This window comes from Carex rostrata, chromosome 34 (genome assembly GCF_964058835.1).
Source record: "Carex rostrata chromosome 34, lpCarRost1.2, whole genome shotgun sequence".
In the NCBI taxonomy this organism is placed as follows: domain Eukaryota; kingdom Viridiplantae; phylum Streptophyta; class Magnoliopsida; order Poales; family Cyperaceae; genus Carex; species Carex rostrata.
The window spans coordinates 4,914,932-4,923,024 of record NC_135951.1 but is presented as its reverse complement, the minus strand read 5'-3'; the positions used below and the strand labels follow the sequence as shown (position 1 = coordinate 4,923,024).

The 8,093-nt window shown below is 34.1% G+C and overlaps 1 pseudogene; it reads left to right on the top strand.

Moving 5' to 3' along the window:
• Positions 1-275: 275 nt before the first annotated feature.
• Positions 276-7,142, top strand: LOC144548887 (putative disease resistance protein RGA3; annotated as a pseudogene).
• The last annotated feature ends 951 nt before the right edge of the window (positions 7,143-8,093 follow it).

Below are 8,093 nucleotides of genomic sequence, written 5' to 3'. Positions count from 1 at the left end.
TGCCTTTAATTATCACTTAAGTAAATGCCATTGCAATTTTTGAGCTGCAACAACTGACCAGTATTGTGATTGACCTGTATTTTGACCAAAATCCCAACTTCTCAATATCTGGCCCGTTCAACCCAATCGCAACTGACCAGTATTGCTGCCCTTCGTATTCTATGATTAAACCCAATTGCCTATCCAACCCCTTGTGTTGTGTAACAATTTCTCTTATTTAAGGGTTTTATTTGACCTTATTTACAAATCTGTTATTTTCTAAGGTACAGGGATAAATGAGATTACTTGATATGGAAAATCAAAACACCCGAGGAAATAAAAAACGTGCGGTAATTAGAGTCAATCCGTCGAGACCCCCCACCCCACTTCAGATTATACCACCGCCTAATCGATTCAATCCACTCATAAATCCAAACCCTCAGATAATCGAGTGGCGACATGTAGCCCCGCCACCGGTCATTGTCTTATCTTCCTCGGATGATGAATCTGATTCTGAGGATGAAGAGCCTTACGGACCTTTCTACGATATTGATGATGTCCGGGCTTGGGTTCGCTTGAGAAGAAGCAAGAGAATATGGGAAAATACTAACAAAAATGGAGGGAAGCGAATCAAATACTTCCCTCAAAAGAAAAAAAAAACATGACAATTAGTGAGGCACGAATAGGTTTCTAATTAGGGATGTGGAGATGGATTAGGCAAATGTTATATATATAGTTGACCAAGTTGGTTTTTGGAATCTAGATGAGTTAAGGTTATGTCCTATATTTTATGTTTTTGGTACTAATTTGGTGATGTATACTGTTTGCTTTAAAACTCTTTATTGTCAAGTAATGCTACAATTATTTTGTTAACAATAGTGATGATATCACAAAAGTACGTCATCTAAGTAAGTGTTTTCCTTATTAATTAGGATGTGTTATATAAATTATTTTGTTTTATTAATTACTGCCTCTCATTTTGGGATTAAATTCTGTGTTAATTGAATGTTCAACATTAAAAGGGAGATCTCAATAAATGAAAATGCTTCTGTCTCCAGGAGCTAAACATTTTCAACGGTAGCCTCACGGAAATAGTTAGTATAGCTATAAAATAATATTCACTGTATCAATGAAACATTTCCAAGGGTATAGTAGCCAAGTATTTCTGTGGGCCTAATATAAATATAATAACCAAAACATTTCCAAGGGTAGCTCATGGAAATAATATGTGTTACAACTTCCAAAACATTTCCAAGGGCATGGGGTCAACTATTTCCAAGGGCTATCAATAAAAAATAGTATTTTATTTGTTTGGCGGGTCATGGCTCATCAAAAAGTATTTCTGAGGGCAGACATGAGACATTTCCAAGGGCAGACAACAGGACTTTTCCATGCCTAACAATTTATGTCGGCCTACCGTTGAAAATTTTAAGTGTGTCAGAAGTGCGTCAGAAAACACAATTTTATTTCTGACGGCCTCTCCTACCCTTAGAAAAATCTAAACTTACCCTTAGAAAAAGTGCAGATTCTAGTAGTGCAATATGGATCGGAAAGCAACTATTTAGCGAGATTAATTTTAACAGATATAATTTCAGCATGATTGACCACCTGTGCCAATTCAATTCTTTCAAATCTCTTCATTTATTTTATTTCCCTATCATGGCACTTATGGACATGGTCATGGAATTGACGCCAATTTCTTTTCATCTGACTTGTACATTCTGATCCAGTCCCAACTAGTTTTATTACAGCCCAAAACTAAACAAAATACAGCCCATGTTACTATTAATTTCAACTGATCAACCATATGTCTTATGTCCCACTGGTCAGATTCTTCTTCTTATTCACCTCCTCTGCGATATACACTAAATACCCTCTTCAGGTCTCAACAAGTTTTCATGGAAACAACAAAATTTCTCAGTGCTTTCGAACTAGTTTGACAAACTTTTTCATTTCAAAGAAGGGCAAAACAATTTCCAGGGAGGGGCAAAGTAATACCGAACTGTATTTTTGCACTGAAATTCAAAATCTAGGAGTGCTAGTGGTATTCAAATGATTCAATTTGTTCGGTTTTTAACCGAACCAAAACATTTCGGTTTAAACGTACCGGTTCGGTTGAAATTTTGAATCATTTCGGTTTAAATGGATCAGTTCGATTTAGACTTCTCAAAACCGAATAAACCTAACTGACCGGTTTATATTGGTTCGACTCTAACTTTATTAGTGTTATAATAATTTTATTCAACCGAACCGAACCGGACCGAACCAAACTGATCCGAACTTCAATTGTTATCTATGACAATGTATTATTTTCGTTAATAACGGTACTAATAGGTGTACTTCGCTTCAGTTCTTGCTCCACTTTATTGCACAAGCACACTTTTCTTGCACAATTGAATTACTCATTATACTCTGTTTTCCAGGGAGCTACACCGATGTGAAGTTCCATTTATGAACTAGTTTCACATGCTCATCTGTAATGTCTTATCTAAACACTCTTTCTTATTCAATCGGCAAGAAATTTTAGCCATAGTCAACTCATACAGCCCATTTTGTTCATCACAGGTACCAAAGAAATAATTGAGCTATATTTGACTTATTTTAAGTATTATTTATAACAAAAAAACATCAGATCTTCGACAACTTGTCTTTTAAATATGCTCCATTAGATCTTCGGACAACATCAGTTAAGTAAGAAGCGCACTAAAACCATTGAAATAAAAAATGTAATTTTTTTTTTTTTTCAAATTGAGCAAGCCCTTGTATATATATAGGCGATCACCTGCTCACATTAGGTAAATTGTCGTTAGGAGTTAAAAGATTCAAACATTGTATTTGTAATAAGAAACTTAATGGAATATTTTAGTAGATGATCTTGTGATAACATTACTCATGCCTAGATAATTCAGGAACATAATTATCAAAGGTAGCTGATATAATTAATCTGATAAGGGAGGAAACAAATGGAGACAAGCAAAAACATATAAAACTATATTCTTGTATTTAAAACACATCAACACACATCCTGCACATAGCGAGAGATGATAATTAGCAATAGGAAGCGTCTAATTGTCCACATACTTTTGTCCACCATTTGTCCACATATTTGACTTACGCGAATACTGTAAAACTACCTCTACATGCTGTATAATTATACAATATATCACATAAAGTATATCAGTTAATCACAAAACATCCAACAACTATTTGAAGTGGTCACATGATAGTTAAAAACAGATTGCAACTTGCACAACAGGACAAAAAAATTGTACTTTCAAACTGTACTTTCGAAAATTGCAGTTATAGGAAGTTATTGGCAGTTAGTGTTAGTTATTAGCAGTTATTTTGACAAAAAAATGTGATAAAAAGGCAAAATTAAATTTTTCTGATTATTTTTTGTATTCTTTTTTTCCCGATTTAATGAACACACAAATAAATCATCAAAATAATGAATACTGTAAAATTGGCCACTTTAACTATAAAAATAAAATGTACAAACTATAAAATTACAGACATGCAAAATTCACAGATGAAAACGATAAAATAAAATGTTGAAAAATGTCAATTTTCAATATTATAAAAATATCAAGTTAAACTATGAAATCAAAAGGTTTTTACTATAAAATTACAAAATTGTAAAATTAGCAGATTAAATAAAATTTAAAAATGTCAATTTTCAATACTGTAAAATTATAAACCTAAACTGTGAAAATAAAAAGTTAAAACTATAAATTTACAATAATGTAAAATTAGCAGATGAAAACGATTAAATACAATTTAAAAAATATAAAATTTTCAATACTGTAAAATTGTGAATTTAAACTGGAAAAATAAAACGTAAAAACTATAAAATTTCAATAATGTAAAATAAGCATATGAAAATGATGCAAACTATAAATCATCAATACATCAAATATTCACAACCACATCATCAATACATCAAATATTTACAACCACATTGTTAAACATTAGTAACTATTCACAAGATGAATACTGTAAAATCACAAGATGAATACTGTAAAATTAACATGGTAAATACTGTAAAATGACAAGATGAATACTCTATATTGCCTCTCTATCATCTCTTTCTTTCAGATTTCCACAATATGAATACAGTAAAATCACAAGATGAATAATGTAAAAGTAACGGTAAATACTGTAAAATAACTAGATCAATACTCTATATCGCCTCTCTATCATCTCTTTCCTCCATATTTCCATAAGATAAATACTGTAAAATCACAAGATGAATATTGTAAAATTAACGGTTGAATACTGTTAAAATGACAAGATCAATACTCCCTATCGTTTCTTTATCATCTCTTTTCTCCAAATTTCCACAAGATGAATACTGTAAAATCACAAGATGAATAATGTAAAAATTAACAGGGTGAATATTGTAAAATGACAAGATCAATACTCCATATCGCATCGCTTTCATCTCTCATCCATATCACCTCTCTCAGATCGTCTTCTCATATCTCCTCCATATCAAAATTCAACAGAAATAAAGAAATAATTATGACATCTGTTACTGCATCAAATCAAACAACAAATTCAAATAAAAGTTCAAATAAAAATTCAAAACAATGATAGATCCGTTACTGCATAAGAATAAAATGAATTAAAAAAAGGTATAATTGGAACATGCTTATTCCATGACCAAAATTATTATTTCCTACGTACATTTGATACTTTGGAAATTAGAAACTAAAATCTCGATTGTCAAAATAATAATTGTAAGTTGTTTACACTAGTAAAATTTACCTTTGGGCTGTCTTGTCATAGGTTAGAAAAGACACTCAAATAAGTTTGAGAAGTACAACAAATAAACACACGCATTTCGAAAAAGAGGTATCATGAGAGGGGAGAAGGGTTTGAGGTGATATCAGTTTCGTATAAATTGAATCTAAAATGGTATGACACCTCCATATGTACTTTATCATTTCTTCTGAGCACATCGTCTCCATTATCGGTTGCCCCTCTTTCTTGGGGTTGCTTTTAGTCTGTTTTTCCAGGAGATCGATAAAAAAAATTGGCAGTTTGGATTGAAACCTTTTTTTAATTAGAAGTTCGGACTGAATTCATTTTTGTGTTCTCCTGTTTGAGAGAAAGGGAAAGGGACAAAACAACGATTAATATTTAGTGGAGTAGAGACAAAGAATGAAAAATACATAAATTGGAGGAATCTCTAATGGAGAGATCGTTAAAAGAGATCTGAAAATTGATTGGGAGAAGAGATATGAAATCGAATTCAAAAAACGGAAGGAATGAGCGAAGAGATCTAAGACAATATCGGAGTAGGGACCGTGAACGGTTAAAAACAGTTAAACAGGAGTGGATAAGGTGTTGTGGAAAAAATGTGGATAATAGGAGGTGGATAGAAACCTTTTCTCTTAGCTATATAATACACATCACAGCCATCAATACACATCACAGACATCAATACACATCCTGCAAAAGAAAAAAAAGATGATCAAAGAATAAAACTATTCTTTTATTTAAAAACATAAAACATAGCCAAATTAGGCAGCTAATGGAACATATATAGCGAGATTCCTGATCTCCCCTGTTCTAAGCCGTTTCTTGAACAAATGCTTTGATGCACTCAGCATAGATCCACAGTTCCAGTCTCGACAGCAAATCCTCCTTGACAATTTGGTCAAGCTCGAGACCACACTCCTCCCAAAGCTACTCATCTTGGCAGATGCTGCACAATAGAGCACCCAACGGCCGAAGCTCGAGAAGTGGCTTCAGAAGCTCAAGTCTGCTTTCTATGAGGCTAAGCATGTGCTCGGTTTAATCTAGTATAAGCGCCTTGAAAAGGAGGTCAATTCCCTAGTCTTCCCTTCTACTTCTAAATGTAGTTTTAAGAAATTAATAGTCAAGCTCCCAAAATTTTCATCTGAGAAGAAATATCTCATTAAAATACTTAAGAATTTGGAAAAAATTGTTGATGAAGGAATGGAATTTGTTCCCCTGCTGAACCTACCAAGTAGTAGTGGCAATACTTTTACTAAGAGCTCTAATGAATAGTATAGGAAAACCATTTCTGCGCCAGGTTCCACAGTTATTGGTCGTGAAAAAGATTGGGATTACATTGTAAAATTGTTTTGAGAGGATATCTCGTAATCGTCTAGTAATGCTAAGTGTTACTCTGTTATTGGAATATGGGGCATGGGTGGGTTGGGAAAGACGACCTTAGCACAGTATGTTTGTAACTATGAGAAAGAAGTTAAGTACTTATAATTCGACCATGTCATGTCGGGTCATGTTTCTCAAAAGTATAGTGTTGACACCATTTTGAGAAATATTTGGGAGTCCACTTTTAAAGAGGATTGCCCCAATTTTGGTAGTCTTGAAGGGCTACAATCTGCACTTCAGGAGAAATTAAAAGGAGAAAGGTACTTTCTGGTATTAGATAATGTTTGGTGTGATAAAGGTGTTAGGGAATAGGAACTAGAGTAGTTATTTGTTCCATTAAGAACTGGTAAGAGAGGTAGCAAAATATTGCTTACTAGTTTACTACTAGGATAGAAATGGCAGCGAAAGCTTTGGGCGCTATGAATCCAATCCTGTTGCGGGAACTTGATGATGAACAATTCATGTCACTATTTATCAGTAATGCAATAGGTGACGCAAAAATTTATGACAATCACATGAAGGGAAGGTTAATTTCCATAGGAAATAACATTGCAACAAAATTGCGTCGATCACCATTAGCAGCAAAGATTGTTGCAGCTCAATTGCGTAGAACACTAGACCCGTAATTTTGGTTATCTATGATAAATAAAAGCTTGTTAAATGATACCACGGGATCCTTGTTTTTGAGCTATCAGCACCTCCCTCCCGCATTGCAGCAATGCTTTGAATTCTGCAACTTGTTTCCTAAAGGGTATGTATTTGAGCATGACCATTTGGTTAATTTATGGATTGTAGAGGGCTTCACTAAAACCGAGAATAGTAATGAACATACGAAGGATATTGGTAATCGGTATATTTTGGAGTTAATTTATAGCTCTTTCTTTCAAGTTGACGAATGGGGTCATTACTCTATGCATGACCTAATCCATGATATAGTCCAAGATGTTTATGAAGGTGTAGGGCGCAGAAAGTTGCACGGCGTCAGGTTAGCTAACGGTGCGGATTTCATGTATGGGTGAGTGAAAATGCTCCCAGCTGGGTCCAGTGCTCTGGTTCATGAGCAGGTCACCGAACTCAGGGGAAGGCATCCACTGGGTATTTCTTTCTGCATTCCTTCTGGTTCACCCCTTGTGACAACCTACGTTCATGATCAGTTGTCGGAGGTTTTATTATTTCCGATTGTGGAGACGTTTAAACTCCCGACGGGCGCAAGCCCCCGCCGTTAATTACATCAGAAAGACCTTTCGGGTCAGACTGAACACCTCATGCATTCCGGGATTTGTGCCTATTTGGGTTGAACCGAATAATGAGGCTAAAAGGGGCTCATGTATGATTTACTTTTGGTCATGTGGTTGGTTCTCATTTGACTTTGGATTTCTTTTTGGTCAGTTATCATGATATGTGCATGAAAATATGGATTTCATATTTAAAATATGAGAATGTACATGAGAAATATTATTTATGTGTTTTCAATTTGGAAGGAGCATTTAAATATCATTTTTTATATTTTTATTTATAAAAATATGTCAAGAGAGGGGTATTTTGGTCATTTCAGATTATAGTTGGGACATGGATATGTTCAAACATTGTTTAGAATTATAGAGGATTGAATTTGGGTTCATTTGGAACTGATTTGAGTCGATTTGGACTTAGTATGAGAAAGTTATGGTCGAAAAGGACTTGAAAGGATCTATTTGTAAATATTTTATATTTCGAGGGACTTGTTTGTAAAATATTTATATTTTTCTGTTAATTTTTATAAACAGAGGGGTTTATATCCAAAAAAGACATCTTCTGGTCACATGTGGACTTTAAGATTTGTGCTGAGCATTAAGATTTGGGTTTCTGGGCTTTGAGATGTGTGCAAGCCATTGGATTTGAATCATTGGGCTTTGAGATGTGGGCAGAGATTATTTAATTAAATGGGCTTTGAGATTTGTGCTGTAGTATCAAGATTTGGGTTCTTGGGC